Genomic DNA, 21,132 nt, shown 5'->3' with positions numbered 1-21,132 from the left:
AAGCGTATTGACGTTTAACACTTGTTACATTAGCAGTTAATTTAAACGCTATCATGGTCACCCCACCGTAACCAGTGATGTTAAAGTACCGTGTAAACGGCACATTAAATATTTAGATTTTAACGCCTTTACGCTGATTAAATCTACTGTTTTGTTTTATCAATTACCTTAACACGACAATAAATCGTTTAATTTTTATGACCTGAAGGAGGGTCGCATGCTAAAGCCACTTGACCAACAGTGCTCTTAATACTAGAATGTCTTTTAAATAAGGTTCTCTAACTGAACAACCTTTATTTTAATTTTATTAATACTATTATCTTAATACTAGAATGTCTTTTAAATAGTTATAGGTCCTCTAACTGGAGAAACTTTAATTTATTAATTAATTATATATTTTAGTTAAGAAATGAATTAGTCCGCGTTGGATATTATTGTGGGCTCTGTTAGAAATAAATTTTAATTTTATTTCAACTTTTAAAAACTGCCCTTAAAATTATATAATTATTCTTGTGTTTATATTTTGTCTCATTCTATTAATAAATCAGTTTTTTAACTAAATCATTAATTCATTTTATGATGTATTAGCTGTGGGTATACAATGTGTTATATGATGTAGGCATCGAAGTGTGACGTTATTAGCACGCGTAGCTTTTTGTACAAGGTTAAGTGACCGTGTAATCACGTACCATTATTATTCATCACCGACTACCATAATTATGAGATTGTTGATAACAACATAAACTGAACATTAACAATTGTATTTCAATGACTGTCTTACGTAATTATTGTCCTTTTGTGATATTAAAAAGCAAAAAAAGATTTAGTGTTTTTTTTTTATTTAAAACTTGTCTATTCCTTTGTCATTGTGTCCCCAGCTTTTCCCATATCTCAAATTTTTACTCTCTCTAAATTTTAGTTTTAGAAGATACAATATATTATTATAATAAAGTAGTTCCCGAATGGTGTGTTACGCCTCTCGCGTGATACGACCCCGGCTACATTGGTAATATATATATATATATATTTTGCTTTAGTGTTTAAGAGTGTATACTCTTAGCGGAGCCTCACTGTGGGGCCATAGGTAATGAAATTATCTTAATAAGCTATCAGATGCCAGGGATGGCACAGGAAAAGAAGACTTCTACATATACGAACACAATATCTTTGCATAGTTGGTAGGTTTGATTTGAAACTCATTATTAGAAGCTTATTATTTAAATAACTGGTGGCAAACGGGCAATAGGCTCATCTGATGATAATGTACCGTGGTAACTCACATTTCCTGAAGGTTCGCAAGTGCGTTGCCGGAAAAGTTTTATAATTTGAATTTTGCATAAAACAGTTGGTTTATTAATCGGTGGCTTTTTAGGTTTGATCTCAGATTAATTTATCTGTTTTATAATAATTTTTCTAATAGGCAGTGATCAGCCTCCTGTGCCTGAGACACGCCATCAACTTGTTGGGTCTAAAGCCTCGCGATGTTTTTATTTACAAATTTTGGACAGCGAATGTAGTCTCACCTTTTACGTTTACTTTTTCACATCAACATCTCAACAATCACCGACATCAATTTTCATAAACACGTGTCGCCATCTGTTAACTGTCGAAACGAAACAGCCAATTAAATGGATAAGTGGCACGTCGCAAGCGCAGCCCCGACGTATTGTGCTTGTCGCATTCAATGTTTGCGGCAAAAATGTCCGTCGACTTTGTATTTCGCCGACGATTGAAGAAATTAGCAAAATGATAGGATTTTATATAAGAAGTACATTATTGTAATATTTATGAATTTCTTAGAAAAATCGCAATGAAATATGGCTCTTAGGGTGAGATTCAGAACGAGACCAGACTAGTATACTTTCGTATGTTAAAATCAAATACATTTTTGACAGATTGAAGTTATATCGAGTGTTAAGGCTCGTAGTCGATCTCTTAAGCCAACGTATACAACACCATACTTTTCCCTCAAAAGTCAGCAAGGCATCAACTAAAATGGCTGTTCATAGGCTGCGATGACCTTTTATGGGAGTCCCATAGGTTCGGTTCCATTTAATTTTTTTTAAAGCATTACTTAACCAAAAACGTTAAATTCAAACATTTAGAAGCCCTATAACATTCTTTGAAATCAAAATCCTAGTAGGGAAGGACGCAGATAGATTTATTCGTCTCCGTCATTTGTCAATTAAATCATAATTTAAAGGTTAGACCAACCGAAATGATTTAATCAGGATCCGCACCCTGGATCCTAATTTGATAGTAGGTTCTAGAACGCTAGCCACAGCCGTTTCCGGAAATAGTCCGTAAATCTTTCTGTTCGAATCATCTAATTGACCACATAAGTAAATAACTTGAATTATTCAAAGTGTACGTAATAAATAAACCACAGTTGAATTTGAAAATGGAATCGTAAAATTTAAATTATAAAATGATCTGTAGATGTAAACTGTATCAATCGTAAAGATTTTCACATTCTTTATGGCTTACTCAAGCTCCTAAATTTCAATGTGATTTCATCAGAGAAATAAAATGAACGACTGTTTATATTCTCGCTTTTAAAACAAAGCTACTTAACAAAATTCTTTTCACGCAATAAAACAAATTGTTTTTCCGTATCAAATATGGGACCTAAAAGCGATTTGGTGTTCCGATTATTCGAATTTGAATTTAGAACGTCAGGTGACTACTGACTTTCACCGGCATGGATCACTCTGCCGCTGTCTTCCCACGATGGCGGTTGTGTCATAGTCAACAATTAGACAATTGTCGGTCAATTTAACGATCAACCATAAAATCGGATTTCAGCCTCTCATTAACCGCATTCTTCTGATACTTCCGCTTTTATAGTTTGACTAATCAACGCTTTGAGATTAATATGGGTTCCCTTCGTAATGGCGTCGGTTGTAGAGATTAATTTTATTGACCTGGACAATTGGAATTATAGATAATTAAGTTTTAACCGGCGCGTTCTACTTAACGATAAAACGTATTTTTTATTTGAGAACGTCAACATTTTTACGCTTTGGGGACAATAATTTAAGTTGTACCTAATTAAAAGTTAATTTTATTCGCAATCTTATTATTGTTATTACTTTTACTCCGAAAGGCCATAACTATTAAGATTTATTGTATATGGGTAATTCGTTCACATAATGTTAATCAAAATTGGATTTTAGTCAAAACTCTGTATAATGCGGTTTTGTAATAATGTCTTCTATCTGTTTGAGCTGATTCTGTAAATTAAAAAAAAGGTTAAAGATTGGTGGACTCTTCTTCCGCATTTAGACTCTCAACTAAGCCAGCCTAGGAGGAGCCTGTCCTCCTGTCAGGAGCATAGATATAACAATCTCCTGCGCACTTTGCAGGCTTCATTTTTTAAATGAATTTATAATTCACTCTTTTTGTCTGAACCCACGGTCTGAGACTTAAAGGTCCATTTATTCTTCTCGCCTCTCTATCAAGTGCACATGATATCTAATACAAATTGTGTCAATTAGTATTAGACATCGTATTATTAATTTACTAATAGCTGTTTATTCGGCCTTAGTGTGTTTGAATTAGTTGGCCCGGCTTCGCACGGCTGGTGATAACATTTATATAAATAAACAAGTGTACATACAAAATAAAAATAGCCTATATTATTTAGGGATAATGTAGCATTTTAATGGAAGAATAATAATTTAATAACATTTCAATTTCCACGTCAGTTCAATCGTATTCTTTGGATATTTTATTTACAATGACATTCAAATCACAATTCGTACATTTGCTAATGAATGAACAAACGACGTTTCCTATCGAACGTTGGCTTCCAATAATAGAGAAATTTATAAGAAAATAAAAAGGCTTTTATTAAGCCTCACGTGTGGTCCGTTAAGTATTTGTTAATAATCGATACATGCAAGAAATACTCGGTTTAATTACACACTCCACCAATAATTGTATCTCACTGATTTATAGATCACCGCCTTGTGGGCAGTTCAGTAATTTTATTGTTTCTGCATTTCGGTAGGTGTTAACGGTACTGAGCTATCGTAATATTGAATTTCTCTTAAAGCTACTTGATATTCTTTTTTTTCTACTATAGCCCTGCCTCTATTGCTTAGCGACCAGACGTAGCGTACAACCCCGTGTGGGTTGTGTGGTGTGGTCTTCGATTCCTTAATAAAACAATTAAACATACAAATAACATATTTCCATCGCATTCTAACGTTTCAATTTAAATGTACGAAGTAAATTATATATTATCTCAAATTCATTTCAGTCTACAATTTATTATTATGAATATATTTTTAAGTTAAGTTTGAGAAATACCAATTACGTATTTGGTGATACTTGAAAGACTGGTCTACCAAATTAAACGTTAAAGATTTTTTACGGCTTTAGCCATAGACCTGATGGTAATAAGGTATTTAATATAAGTATGCAATAAAGAAATAAATAAATATTACTCAGAAATAATTACCACGCCAAATTTTTTTAATTAGTAGTTCGAATAAAATTATCTTTTGTATTTGTCAAAATTGGTAGTCTACAACTCAGCCTTGCTTTTTTAATGCTTTATTCATTAAAGTATTTCTTTATAAATCAGTTAAATTAATGCAAGTAGTTTAAGTAAATACATAATAACTTATTGATTAAAAACAGTTATTTGTAAGAATTTATTAATATTTCCTAAGACGGTAAGTTATTGGGTTCATTATTAAACGAGTATTGAGATGAATATTTAGAAATTCATGTTTATTTCAATTAAAATATCAAACGTACGTCGTTTATTTATTTTGAATTATTTATTCTTATTTTGAATGCCCCTTAGGTCCGTGATAGAACAAAAAAGTAAATCTATATATAATATATGTCACCGGAACATAACAAAATCCGTAAATAAGTAAACTTTCGTATAAATTACGTAGTAATTCTAAACGACAGATAATTGTATTATTTTGCGCCCACATTTTCGCAAATTGATAAATTTCCTAGGAAACTTATAAACTTGCGGGTTTTGTTATATTCCGCTGACATATATGTATATATATTTGATAGGTGTGTTGTTTTGTAATATATTTTAAAGTGGTGTAAGGTAACGATTTATAATAAATTCACAATGAGAGCAGGTTTTTTTATTTTTACATATTAAAGCGAATTAGCAATTCGAAGAACTGCTTGACTTATAAGTTTTCAACGCATATAATATTAATTACAAATAAAATATTAATGAAATTTACAATGTCAGTCGCTTCTTCTTTATAGAAAATATATAGTAATTGCCTGCTACAAGAAATAGATAAATTGTCGCGTCTAAGACGCAAGCGCATACAACATACAATTACAGCCACTGTGTTTGTAATGTGACGGAAAAGGACTTGGAGTCAACAGCCTGGGGTCCCCATTATGGGGCACGCCTAGTTTTTGCCCCGACCGGCCTTGTAGCGGGCCATCATTGTATTACAAATTGTAATATTCGCCTTATATGGGGGAAGATATAATTAGGTACAAGTTGGTAGTCGAATGTTTATGAATCTCGGTACAGTCCACGAAGTACACTCGAGTAAAAAAATGTTTTATAAGTTACCTTAAGGTCCCGGCGTGACATGAAACAAACAGTATGGGATACGCTTCATCTGTTTAATTACCTTTGGTAGGTAGGTCAGCATTAAGCCAAGACAATTATTGTCTTCGCTGGAAATTGAAAATTGAGAAAGTTGGTAACGAGCGTATACGCTATATACCATAGTATATATACGCTCGTTACAAACTTTACGAGTGTAATCACAAATATAGTACTTATATAATAAAAAAACAATTATTTAACAGACTTATTAGCTGAGTCAATGCCGCAGAAATCGACTCGTAAAGCAATAAATATAGAGAAAATACGTTCCGAATACGTAATGGTGAAAACATAGGCTGGGCACCGAAGCTCGATCGTTACGGTCCCATCTTCGCCCCGTTATGGGCTGATAATAAGTCGCATCTTCACGCACCTTATACTAAGACGTTTTTATACCTTACGTCTAGTTATGTACCACGAGTGTGCTTGTTTAGTAGTTTTTGTGATTCCTTGTTTTATGACAGACATAATAAACACTGTGCGCTGATGTCCAACACGGCCGCGTGATATTTATTTTTAACTCTGCGAGAAAAACGCAATTCAAACACGGGAAATAACTCTAAATGTATGAAAAATGAGAAGTGTTTAGGCGCGCGACTCGTTACTCGATAGCGTACATTTGAAGGGCAGTATACAATTTTTTCTTTTTGTGTGTGCAATTTGACATTCGCTTGTGAGGGAAATTGGCATGCCTTAGACACAAATCTATGGCATGTGTTAGGAATATAATAATAGCCTTACCTAAAGGCTGAAGAACTACACTACGGAGCACGTTTTATTACTTAAAAAAAGTAATACATTAAGTACAAAAAGATTTAACAGAGCAAAACATAATGTAACCAAGATATGTTTGATTGGAAAAAATTCTTAGGGTGTTAGGAATGTCTTTCTTTTATTTACAAAAATTTAAGAATGACAAAAATTTACGGGCCGCTATACATTCGTATACACTAGCAGGTGTAGGCCAAGGTGAGCTATAATATTTTAGCTTGAACAAATGAGCCTTTTTCTAATATGATCTCGTAAAATATCTAATTCCATCGTGTTCTTTAAACCAAATTAGAAAAATATCTAAAATCGCACACACATCTAAAAAATTTTTCTTATCACATACTTAGAGAATGTCTTGTACAGTACCTAACATAAGTTAAATTTACTTCTTTTTTATCTGTATAAGTGCTTACGATATCTTGTCATTGGTAATGTCATTTATTATAAAGAGATAATAATTTATGTCTGTATAAATCTTGAGGTCAAAAGTCTACACTATAGACAATGTATTGTTGTATTTAGTCATACGATGACGCCACTTAGATGTAGGAAAAACCGACTCTTGTAGAGCCTTTAGAGAAAAAAATGAATTTCGAACGTGGTTACTAAACTTTTAAACTGTAGAAAACTTTCTAATACACAATTAATAGTTTCAAAATTTGAACTTATTCTTTGGTTGTTAATTTAAGTTTATTCTAATACTAAATTTTAGCAGCGCTGGCTGGCAGAAGGGTGATTTGGACTTTGTTCAAAATGAAATAGATTATCTTTTATATATACACATATAGCTTTTGTTCTGTAAAGGAAGACATCTATTTAAAACCCAAAAATTAATTATATGTGTCGGTTACAGAAGGCTCACTTGCCTAATAAGAAATAAATGCCTCAATTTTATTTTATTTTTATATTTTTTTCAAGTTTTTCCTTTATTAATAAATAATCTATGCATTTTATTTATTTATTTATAAAAGCTTGCGTTGGCAAGGATCGGCACTCTCACACATTGGGTACAAGAAAAATAAAATTCAATTTTTAATGTGACAAGCACTTATAGGCATAACATAACATACACGAAAAGATAACGAAAAGAAATTAAACAAAGTAATTGTTTTACTATAAAAACCAATGCTAGTGGTATTTCACAATTGTACAAATTTATTAAATATTATGTTTCAATACTTTTTAGGCCAACAATTTGCTTTATAACGCACACCCATAAATCAAATCTTATTAGTTATAAAAAATCTAATAAATTCGCGATGTTAGAAAGAAGAACCTATATCGTATTTAGTTATTAATGTTCCTATACATCCACCAATCATTGTAAGATGCTATTAAAAACAGGTTGAATTATATAAAAAAACACACATCTATTAAACTGATTAGATTTCTATAGGTAATTTATTGTCAAGTAAGGCTGTTGGGGCACAATGCCCGCTAGAGTGAAATAGCGATGATAAGAGCGAGAGAGGAACACTGGGCCTTGCAAGGTGATTTCAGTTGCCTGTACGCAAGCCTATGACCAGGTTGTTGACGCACACACGCGCGCGCCCGCGCGACCCCTATGTTTTCGCGATGTTACAATAACAAATGGATATGAACGTAATAAACATACACACAGAACGAATTAGTGAAATATTAAACTAAGTGTAGTGAAAAGTGGACAGAAACATAATTTGTGTTGTGTTATGAACGAGTAGTGGGTTACTATTAACTGTGAAGTGCCCATGCTGTGTTCACAATACTTCTTCTAAGGTAAATAAATTTATAATCCTATAAGACAAACAACAAAACTTTACAGGAAAACCGAATGATATGAATACTATAAAAAACACACTTTAATTACCAAACATATCTAAAACCTTAAATCACCATCAACTACAAATCCTTATATTTAAGCTACAAGTACAAGATATCGTAAAGGAACTCTTAATAACGAATACAGTTGCAGTCGTTATTAGATATGTAATAAATTATTGTCATCAAGTTCTTGTAGAAAGCTCAGACGAGCTTTACAAGTATGATTGTGTTTTTCATACACGCTCGCATAAATATTGTAAAAAATAATAAATAAATTTAATAATGGGCTATTCTTACAAATCTTCCAATTGGAATCTACTAGTGACTACTCTAATAAGATTTAAATCTACACATCTTTCTATTTAAATTTATTCCACTTTATTTTCTTTATGACATCACAGAATTAATGCATAGTCGGACAGGTGTTTATTATGGAGAGTAAGCTTACAGTTCTAAAGTAATTGTTATAACTTAAGTAATGTTTCGTCTTGTGACATACTGTAATGGAGAGTGTCAGATTTAGACTGATCTTTAGTCGAAGCCAAAATCATTAATTCATTCGAGCACAATGTACACTTATGAACGTCAAAAATAAATACGTAATAAATGCTTCTGCTAATTTTACATTTACTACCAGTTCTCAATTCAAGGACTTAAAACGGAAGAACTGGCAATAAACTCTCCGCCACTCTTTTTAATTATTATTAGTGATATAAATAATATCTTCAGCAAGAGAATTTCCACAATATTAAACAAAATTAATGTAGATCCCTATTTTCTTATCCGAGATTATTAGATTAGATTGTCTTAGCATAATCGAATGTACGTAACATTTTGATGCCTATGTATAAACGAGCAGTGTTGGCTTCGGCGTGCGACTCTCAACTCTGAAGTAAGTTCGATCCCAGCTGAGCACCAATGGATTTCGTTTCTATTTGCGCATTTAACATTCGCTCGAACGTTGAAGGTTGAAAACATCATGAGAAAACCGGCATGCCTTACACCCAAAAAGTCAACGGCATGATACAGTAGGCTGATCACCTACTTGCCTATTTGATTGACAAATGATCATGAAACAGACACAGAAATCTGAGGCCTAGAAAGGTTGTAGCACCACTGATTTATTAATTTTTTGTATAAACGTATATCATGTGACGAGATATGAGCGTTCCTTTAGCCATATAGCTACACTTATACCCTCAGCAGATTGAAAAATCAACCCTGTAACTGTACCAAAAGTATTAGAAATAAATGCTTGTGGTGGGAATTGCCATATTTTCTACTTTAGTTTCCAGTATATTTATATATAATTATTACTTTTCCTTGAAACTATTGTGGGGTTGTTATTGTAGTTTTCTTTCACTTGCGATTAAATTCATGTATCTATTATACCTCTGCATCTTTTAGCGGTTAACTGCCCCCGCGAATTTCGTTTCTCCATAATATAATGTCTTTACTTAGGCTACCTTTTTAATAGCACATTAGGAATATTTTGCTATTTTACCCCATGGAAACTGTTTGCTTTTCCAAAATAAAAAAAACTAGATTCTTCATATATTTTTACAATGTTCATTCCATAAAATATACCTCAAAGTTCGAAGAACAAATTAAAAACGTCTATGAGTTTGGCACTGAGCGATATATTTTTATTTATTATATATCACTAAATATGTCAAATGGAACACAAAACAAAATAGAATCTAACTACGTCTCCAAAGGATAAATTTTAAGTATATAAATATCTGTATTTTATTTTACTAAGGAACTTATTTGCCGTGTTCCGTCAAATTATATTTACGCTATGATTAACGTGGGCACCAGATCTGCTTTCTTCTTCTTACGTGCCATCTCCTTTTAAACCTTTAAAAGGAGATTGCACGGGTGTCCGTACTGCCAACTTCAATTTTGGTTGCCACGCTTCTTAACAATTACTTGTTTTTACAAACTAAAATAGATCTGCGTAAGTAAAATAATTTCTACAACTGTTGTTCGTTTTATGAATGATTTAATTAGCTTTTTATGTACCGAACAGTTAATTAATGAAAAATTGTAGCTTAATTATAATTATTTTATTTGTGAAAAGTATAAATAAGCCTGCTTAAGTTCTTAAAAGTAATTCGTATTAATTATAGATTTATATATAGTCACACTTTCACCAGATTTCCGACCAAGTTGGTAAATACATCATCAAGTGTTGTATAAGATGTAACATTAATTCCTACTTTCTAAAATTTTGACACTGTTATAATTTACGTTATTGTTTAGAAACCGGTGAATCCGAAATAAATGAAAGGTTAATGGCAACAAATTAAGAATACACACACATCTCAAGGAAGAAGTTATAAGATTGTCAGTGCAAATAACATTTGTATATGGTATAATCCGTTTTGGCTATACATTTGATATAAAAATTAATCCATATTTCCCTGGGTCACGGCATTACGCTTGAACGGCAGGACCATTTTCGCTAATTCTTTTTTTGTTGTGTTTGTTATTGTTAAGAGAAGGTTCTTATGAAAGAAAAATAGGAAAATAGCGCAGATAATTAGAAAATTTAAGAATACTTAACCACCATATTAAGTAATCATGACTTTTGTTACGATAGCATATATTTATTTTTTCAGTCTATAGCTCTCTTACAATTCAAACATTTTTCATGTAACCATGTAAGTAAAATGAATATTGTTCAAAACAAATGCTTCCATCGGAGTTATTATATTGATAAAATACATATTAAATAATTACAGTCGCTAATTGTTTGCGGCATTAATCTTGAAAATCTATGTTTTTCACATGTCCAGTTATATGTCGTCTGTTCCCATGTCGGATTACCAACAAGACTATTTATATACCTGCCAGAAAAAGAAACAAAGAATGTTGTATATTATAAAGCATTTTTATTTAATTATACCAATTCAGTAAAGACAGGACAACGTCTGTCAGGTCCGCTAGTATGTAAATAAAATTTAAAGCTTTGGTTTATCAATTAAGTGTTTCATAAATAAATAAATGTTCAAACATAAAAAAAGCCCTTTACCTTATACACCAGCCAATAAGTCTAGGCATCTTTAAACAGTAGCGCAGCGCAGTAGCAGTTTAATAAATAGTATAAAATATATTTATTTTAAACTCACTACTTATTTCCAGGCAACTAATTGGAATTAATGAATACTCAGAGATGGGGATTAAGTGCACCTACACGTAAATTAGGACTAATTTAAACGTGAATTAAACTTATTAACATCAAACTAAACACACACATAAAACAATGAGATGACTACTGTAAATTAATATTTAAGTATTCCATAGATTTTAAATTACAATTCGAAATTGTACTATTGGTCGCATAACTTCGACCAATCGAGAACGGGCTCGTAACAAAAACTTTAAACAACATAATTCTGTAAAAAATTAAATATAATTAAAATTATGTAATTGTAATGATTACACATATAATCTTATCGTTAATTATTTCATATTTAAAATGTGTTTGTATTGTTGTTTTGACACAATTATGTTAATTAACCAAATATGTACCGAAAAGGCATTCAAAACATAGGTACATATTATTTATTTCTCAACGTACTTTAAGATAATTTGCTGGGACCGGTTTTATTAAAAATACATTTTGAAAGTAATGATTGGAATTTAATATATATTTTGTGACTTAATTATGGCATGTTACTTGAGTATAATAACCCTGATAGAGGAAGATTATTCATAACTGAACATATTTATGCAAATAAACTATAGTACTGTATCGTCTCTTGGTGTCAAATTGAATTTACGCTGTGTAGAAAATATATAGACTAGTTATATAAATAGACTGATTTGTGATGAATAAGGGAGTTAATTTAAATTAAAAATTCAGAAAAAGGCAAACATGGAATCTACCGAAATATTAGTTATTAAATTATGCGTTGTGTTTAACAATTTACGATAAATAGATTTAAAGATATTAATAAAATGTATTCCAGTATAGGAAAGTAATAATTTCTTGCATTTCTTTGTTGAACGCTCAAGCGCTCAAAGCAAGATCGCAAGCTCTAAGTCGAAACTGCTTTGACTCCCCATCCATATCCAATTTGTTTTTATAATAGGTCCTGTAGTCATTCTAAGCGCAAAACTTAATTTCGAATTTTGTTCTAAGACCCATTGTGAGTTATATTTTATCTGACTTTAGACTAATTGCTTGTGCATACAATAATCCTTTAAATTTTTAGAACTTTATGTTTTTATAGAACCAGCTCAGAAAGTTTCAAGAACCTCGGTACAATTTTAAATTGATATAATTTTGAAAAATATTTAAACGTTGTAAGCCGTGATTATTATGATTACATGTCATGTTCAGTAAATACTTGTGAAAGAAACCAAAAACGGAAGTTGTTTCTGGACAGGTCACTTTGATTAACTTGCGATAAAGTTATTAATCTTAAGTAATTTTATATGATTTTAAGTTAAACGTTTTTTTGTGACAGGACGACAAATTATGATTGAAGAGAATTTTGTTGAGTTAGAAGTGAATTAATTACTTAGTTTCATAACAAAACCTTTTTGCTTTTTATTTTAACTCATATGAGTGATCGCATGAAGATTACATTTATTTCACATTGTACCTCTTAGTAGTAATCTCTTATAACTTCATCTATACAAAGTTTATATTTTTGAAGCATTCTTAACATATGTAACACATTTAAAACTGCGCCACAGATTAAGATTATCTCTGGTCATATTATTCTTATCGTATTTAACAAGTTATTATATACGTAATATTTATCTTTACATACTTTATTACCGTAGTTGGAAAAGCACAATTTATTGAATCCGAAAGTCCGAGGTAATACTAGCTACTAAATATATATGTGTATGCAAAGCTGCACCAAGAAGAGGGTCTGGAAAAATGTGTATCGCGCTTCACGTGAAAACTTAATCTAATACATTTCCGTTTAAAGTTACACAATGCTTTAGTTACAAGTTAATCATTGAGATGCTTTCATCACAACCAGTCTATGCCCATTGAGCGTTACATTCCGCAATGTAACCTGGTCTTTCATATCATTTGACTTCAACCGGAACACCATCATTCCACTTTGCACCTATTTCTTAAATAACAAAAAAAATATAATTTCAATACTGTGTCTACTGCCAACAGTGCACAAATATAAAATAAGTCATGATGATAAGTTATTTTGTATATATTTTAATTTTTTATAACAAAACAATATAATAATACAAATTAAAATCCTATTGATTAAGTAAAAAGTTTAGGTGTTAAGTTTAGTTTATTGAATAAGTTTTTACTTTTAGCCAAATTCAAAGACTCCACACAACTCATGACGCGTTGATGTCTTATCTATGCCCATACTGAAGACATAAGTTAACAACCAGTTTTCTTTAATTATTACGATTGAAACCAATAAATTTAATAATTTATATAATTCAATTTTTACGATTTATTTTTAAACGGCTTGCTAAGATATATTTGTTATTTTATGAAATGTTTTTATAAGTTAAACATGTTATTATATTTAATAATGACTCTGTATATAATGGTGTCACATTATATACTGAAGTTATTGCTTAAGTATTTTAATGTTAAATATTTGAAGAAACCTTTTCGTTCTTTTTACGAATCCTGGAAAAAACGAAAAATACTTGTATTTTTACTGAAAAGATAGATAGTTCAAAAGGGTATTTTAGACAAATTTTAGATCAGTCATCATTGTTACATCCCGTATAATAACCCTATTTATAGCAGTTCAATTATTTTATCTATATTTACATTCAGAGTATATTGGTATTAAATTATTGTCTACGTATTAAAATATTGTTTTATATCAAATCTTTTCCCGTAATTAGTTAAATAACCTTTATTGATAACTGAAATACACATAAATAGAACAAAAAATACTCCTTCTTGTGTTTTACGTTGAAGCAATGGGATAAATGTTGAGACAGATCTAAAGTTGTCTTATAAATTGTTGGATTACATACAGATTTATATTCCAAATATTTAAGGTGTATTTGAATTTTTTTCTTTATAGTCACTTCATTCAGTATTTCCGAAGGAAACAGTAGATTCGAGGATTGGCGCATCACTATTTTTCTATAACACATAAAACAAAACGTATCGATGATAGTGATGTATATATCGATAGCAAAACGATTCACCTTCCGTGCAAATGCCCGGCACGCAAACCTGTTGTTCTAATTTATACTTTCATTATTTGCTATCAAGCCTTTTTGCACTCTTTCTTTGTTTCACGTTTTAATGCATGAACACGTCTTACAAAGTAAGTGGTGTGTGTAGAGTAAACTAAAACTCAACAAAAACATTTTTTTGTTGAAATTTCCACGGGAGCCATTGATATGACCTGAGCGTTAATACTTCCACTACTCAAAAATGCTTTTTTCACGCATTTACTGACCGGTTGACATATGTATATAACTTCCAGCTGTCAGTTAACATTCACAATTGAATATTAACAAAGACAGTAATTTCATTTATCAAAGCTTTAAGTATATTAAGTTTAACAGCCAACAAATCATTAACGGCTAGTCCATTATTGTGTCTCTTGTATCGTTACTTAAATATATTTTAACATGCAAGGGCCAAGGTTATTAAAGGAATAAATTGTTATTATTAATCAACTTTTTAATAACGCAATGCATCATTTAAAAACAATGTATTTTTTATACCAAGTCACGAGGATTACGAAGTGTATGAAAATGTTTTAGAAACAAAAGGTTTTACTCGCTGGCTGACAGAATATATAAAAAATCTACAATATATATATATTATTATTATATATTATTTGGAATACGTAAAAAAATGAATTGATTAATATCAATACATTACAATTAAAGAAACCGGATGAGAAATTAATTGAAATTGTTTCATTCGTCTTATTTTTTTACTTAATTAATTATTATTAATCATTTTAATTTATATTTAAAGGTTATTTTATTGCTATACAACTAGAAAATTGCAGGTTCCCAAAATACAGTTTTCATTACATGCACCGGTGGAACAGAGGTGATATTTTTTTAACTATATTCAAGACATATTTTTATTGAATAAACTGAATTGCTATCGAATAGAAATTCATACGAGCTTTCTTGTCGAATTTTAGAATGTGTGCGTATGTTTTTAAATAGTATTTGTTTTATTAAGATACAATTAGTATTACTACTTTTAATGGTAGTTTTGCTGCTAGCTTCTATTAATATAATGGCAGAACGGATATGGTATGTATTTGTATAAACTACATGCTACAAACACTTGGCGAAACTTGAATTGTGTTAAGTGTACAGGTGCAGTATTTGTGCGTATAAATTTAACTATAAGCAAATAATTCTTATATAGTTCAGAGGGTATTGATGGCATTTCTATTATTCTACCCAAACTTAACAACTGCGACGGTGTTTAAGACACTATTAGAAAATTACGTTCATAATTAATGTATAATAGCAATCAACGTGTTATATTTTAGAAAGGATAAACAGGTCTATCAATCTGTTGTTCTGTTATCGCATTAGGTACAATAAAAAGTCCATCGAGGCCTCCTATATCACCTTATGTCTTTAGCTTTATGGTTACAGAAGATTTATTTCTGTCTAACTTTAAAATAAACAGTAAATTTATAAACCTATAATGGATCTATTTGAAATTATTAACAAACTTATGTAACATAAAAAAGGAAACATGGAAACAACACACATGACTGTTAAATATAATTTAACTAATAACACACAAATCTATAATTTATTGCGAAACGTTCTGTTTTTGATACTTAGATGATTCATTCATCGACGGAAATATTCTGTATGAGAACAAAAGCTATTTTAAACAAACACAGTTCTCGTAGCCAGTTGGAAGTTGGGGCAGACCACTAGTAGATATTACGAAATTTATTAAATCCTGCTTGAATAGCCAACTCTAACACAATACACGCACAAGAACATAACTCACGGCGAATGAGGTTATTTCACTTTGTGGAAATTTAATTTTCGGTTTGAATAGCGGCTTTGTGTCTCAAACAGTAATTATTTATAACAAGGCACAGATAAACTCGACATTTCATTCATTTAAAGTTTAAACAATTATGTGCTTGAAGTTTATAGTCGAAGAAAACTATTTTATATGACACCCATAACTACAAAAAGAAATTATTTTAAAAGGATTAATTTTTACATATTATAATAAAGTTGATTTCGAATCTTAACTTAATTTTTATACCTTCCTTCAAATCGAAATTCCTTCACGGCTAAAGACCTGCTCCAGCTTGTTCCAAAACCAAAGAATATCCATTAAAAGCATAACAAATATTTTTACATACAGTTAGTTCTATTAATGTATTGAATAATATGGTTAATTTAACTAAAAGTTTGTATGTCGTAAGATTATTTTGTAGATAAGATTATAGATACTATATGAATCTAAGATCTGTCACAATTAATAATCATATAAAACAATGTACGTAGGCAAATTCGTAAGTATTTAATTATTCTAAAATAGTTTCGAAAACAAGGCAAAAGCAATTAATTAGAGCAGATTATGCGCGAGCGACGTTCTACTTTTTAGATAGCCGAGCCTAAACCATATAAGGCACATGTCCGTCCAGTATTTCTTGCTAAAACCAACATGATTGTGCTTCGACGTAAAATATGTGTTTTTCTATTCAATAACAGTTTCTGAATTACGACATTGCGGTAAATTGGAGGCTTTCGAAAAGAAATGTTTTTGAGTATAGAATCAGTTTGAATAGCAAACGAAATGATGTTTTTATATTATTGTTTAAATATACGTTAATAATAAACAAAAATTACAGAACAATGTTTGACTATACATAAAGAAAACGTGTCTATCCTCTTTATTATTAAGAAATATATAAAATAATGTAATGTATATTTTACTACACAAACAAAACAAGAGAACGTATTTGGATTCATAATTTTGTTCATGCATTACTTTAAATAAATATTGTAATAGAAATAATATGTTATAAATTGTCTTATAACTCTAAGGGAAACTGTGTCTATGAAGAATGCTGATGTTGTTTAGGAAGACTACTAATAAACCTAAGGTTCTACATTTGCTTACTAATAAATGTCTTATAAATCTCAATAAGTCAAATAATTTGTATTAACTTCGCTAACACTAGTCTTCTAGTGACTTTCCATTAGTGGAGTCAGTCTCCAGACGCATTACTGGGCCTGTTCCTGTGCAGCAACCCTATTTACTCTTTAAGTGACGAACACAATTTTTTTGCAATTCAGACTATTTTTTAAATTAGTTTCCAAAGCGGTTTTTAGATGTTATTACAATGATTTCTGTAACTGTATTTAAAACAATTGTTGGAAGTCCTTAGAGTATTTTAGGGCTATCGGAACTTTTTAAAAACACTCGGGAATAAAACATACATTATTTTATTTGTTGGTTATGTCTTAAGTGTCTAACTTAGAACCGTTTCTAAACACTATAACCTAAAATCACGTTAAACGAAATTCATAAATCACAACTTTGAAAATAGGATAATTATATCTAGAAGCTGTTATTGGCTACATAATTTTCTTAGTTAAAATAATCATTCATTATCCTACAACAATGTTTTGGCCCATCCGTGTGTTTGCAATACGTAAACATTCATTATGTACTATCAGCAAAATTGGTAAAACGAAATATGCCTTGTTTAATTTATCATTTAAAATTCTTTTAATTTCTCAGATCATTTATCGATCAGTTAAAAGTTTAATACAGAAAATAGTCTTCTATAAAGATTCGTGTAATTCAGTTTCGAAATCTAATTCATTTATAAGTATTTTTTCTAATTGTCTTCCCGTCATTTTAAAAGCAAGAAAGGTTCTTATGTGTTGTATGTGTCTTAAAATTTTGTTTTTATTTTAATATCACTTATTTTTATTTTATCTTACTCTTTTCTCCCATTATATTTCTTTCAAAAAAGCAGTGTTGGCCTAATGGCTTCTGCATGTGACTTTCATCCCTGAGGTTATAGGTTCAATCCCCGGTTGTCCACTCAATCGACTCTCTTTCTATATATGCGTTTAATATTCGCTCGAACGGTAAAGGAAAACATCGCGAAGAAACCGGCTTGCCTTAGACCGAACAAGTCGACGGCATGTGTCAGGCACTGAAGGCTGATCACAAGCTTGCCTATTAGATTGACAAATCATGAAACAGATATAGACATATGTGGCCTAAACCTAAAAATATTGTCTTGACAATTTTTTATTCTTTCCCAATCGGTCGGATTTATTCAGATTTATTTATTTATTACGTTAACTAAGCTTTGATAAACTTATTTAAATCTTTAAATTTTAAATACTAAATTAACGTATAGGTATTAAGAGATGTGGTTTGGAAATGTTTTATTGCGGATGGATCTAACAGATACAAAATTTTAAACGTATAAATATATGCTGATTGTACCTTGTAAATTATAATATTCTATTGTATATGGAAATAACGTATTACATGCACTATTGTATATATTTAATTATAATTTGTTGTTGAAACGTGACTGTTCTGTTAAGTTGTATGTAAGAACTATTGTAACATTATGAGTCATCACGCTATTTTCTATGTAAAAAATATTATATTATTATTCGATACAGCTAACATATAACATGCTAAAAAACAATAATATATATCTTTACATCCAAAGAAGCAATACATAAGGAATTATTTTTACTTTACTTAATTTACAAAAGGAAAAAAATAACTAAAAATTATTCAATATATTTAACTAAATAATACCTACATAATTCGGATGTGTTGTGTGATGGTGTAAAAGAATGTCCGTGAGCATGTGTGTGTTAAATGTTAAACGCGTTTAAATTATAAGTTTAAGCCCAGACAATAAATTTATTCAAATAACATTTTAGTTAAATGGAATGTGTACAAAGTTAATTCGTGTACAGATGTAATAATTTAAAGGTTAAGTTAATAAAAAAATAGATTAATTTACTTTGTAGTTTTAAACGGCAAACTTCCAATACTTTATACCAGTTAAACAATTTTATTTAAATGCTCATATATCTGATATTGTTATATATGTAAAATCTTGCATCATACCGATTGTCTACTATTCAACATATACTTAGTAACGTTAAAGTGATTTCAAAGCAAATTGACGCGTTTCTAAGCTAAATTGTTAGAATATAGATACAAAATGCTAAAGGTGCTCACAGATGTTGTAATCTGGTGTACTAAGCGAATTGTATTGCTATAGTTTATTTAGCTATCTCACTATTTCATTATTTATCACTTATTATGAATGCAAATTATGGACTAAATTATAATTAATAAATTAACTCATGCATGTTCCAAATTTAAATTGTGCAGTATTCCAAATTTAAATTTTCCTCGCAAGTTAATAAGTGTCTATCATATATATGAATACAACAATTGCCAGGTCCCTATTTCTACATAATTTATTGGTGAATGGGAGAAACTGAAAACAAATGACTCTAGTGTAGGACGCCATTCATTACTCTTGTGTAAGAACTAAGAATACTATTATTACTATTGCACAGTTATATCTATTTCTATAATACCACATACAATTTATGGATAATATCTTGATGATTATTAAATACCATTCAGTACCGGGATGATAAGACGAAAACTATGCTGAGTTGGTTTTAGCCTCTCGAGCCAATTCATTTGTATATAAATAAAAATATAACTTTGGTTTGCAAGAGAACTTTGAAAATTGCAATATACAGTCTGGGTAATATAATATATAATTTTATAAATATAACGTTTTTACTATTAAAAATTAAGCTACAAGTATGATATGTGCTGGCCTGAGACTATCCTACACACACAATGTACACTTTTGAACGTCAATAAAGAAGAACCTATAAAATACTTCTAATTAAACATTTACTGCCAGTTCTCAAATCAAGGGCGTAAAACGGAAGAGGAAGAGAAGATCTGGCAATAAATTCTTCGCACACTCTTTTTAATCGCCAAATGATGTCGTTTAAACAATGTTTGTAAGAAGCTGTAACCATTACACCACGTTAATTAATAATTAAATAAATTAAAAACAAAGAATTGTCCTCTATCAGCAGGAGTCATGGTGAAATAGGGGCAAGCACTTACATTCCCGTGGGAACAACATGTAAGATCATATTTAAAACTGAAAAATATTTGTTCTAATTGGATAATTCATTTATAAGCACTATTAAATGTATATTAAAATTAACTCTAATATCAATACAATCTTGAATCACGTATTACAATGAAAATATAATTTTGGTGATTGTTATAAAGAGTTGGTTAGAATTTTCTCACACCAACTCAATTGATAACATAACAAACAGTAAAAAAAACTATCGGCCTTTAAAAACTCGATTATAAACATGTCTAGATTCCGAATAACTGTAATAGCCTAACAACTGTATACCAATCAATGTCTAAGATGGGAGATACCGGTGGTAGGGTCGTGGGAAACAATGGCTCAATCATCATAATGCGCGCACCTGTCCATCCAAAGCCTTACTATGAGCTTTCGAAAGCTTGTCTATCGCGTAGTGTTTTATAAAACCATTGTTCATTGATAATAGTTTTATTTAAAAAAATCAGTTCTTTTATGCAAATGATTTTCTTTCTTTTCATTATCAACTCTTTGAATTGTTACATATAAACGCACTACGTTACGTTATTAAAATACAAATACAAAACATTCTTATACCTCTTATCTCGTTGATAACATCAGCAACCTTGCTCTTTTAGGTCAGTCAAAGTCTAATTGGGTTCTAAGAATAATTAGCCATTTATTTCTAGGTCCTTTGCAATTTCCTTTATAATTTTAATTAGAACTTTTTATCGCAATTATAGTTACGAAAGGTACATTTTGCTTTCATATTTTATCAACTATATCAAATTTGTTTGGTTATTAATTAAATTTCCCAAAGTATAA

General features: G+C 30.3%; 1 protein-coding gene across 2 annotated transcripts in view; it reads left to right on the top strand.

Moving 5' to 3' along the window:
• The first annotated feature begins 7,932 nt into the window (after positions 1 to 7,932).
• The window catches only part of LOC123714512 (transcription factor Sox-5), a 240,543-nt gene continuing 227,343 nt past the window's right edge, over positions 7,933 to 21,132 (top strand). For both annotated transcript variants that reach the window (XM_045668795.1, XM_045668802.1), the window contains exon 1: positions 7,933 to 8,137. The gene's annotated coding sequence lies outside the window, so the exon portion shown is untranslated. The remainder of the gene's footprint in view (positions 8,138 to 21,132) is intronic.

Source organism: Pieris brassicae, chromosome 1 (assembly GCF_905147105.1).
Source record: "Pieris brassicae chromosome 1, ilPieBrab1.1, whole genome shotgun sequence".
NCBI lineage: Eukaryota > Metazoa > Arthropoda > Insecta > Lepidoptera > Pieridae > Pieris > Pieris brassicae.
The sequence above is the reverse complement of the archived record's forward strand: the minus strand, read 5'-3'. Positions and strand labels throughout refer to the sequence as shown.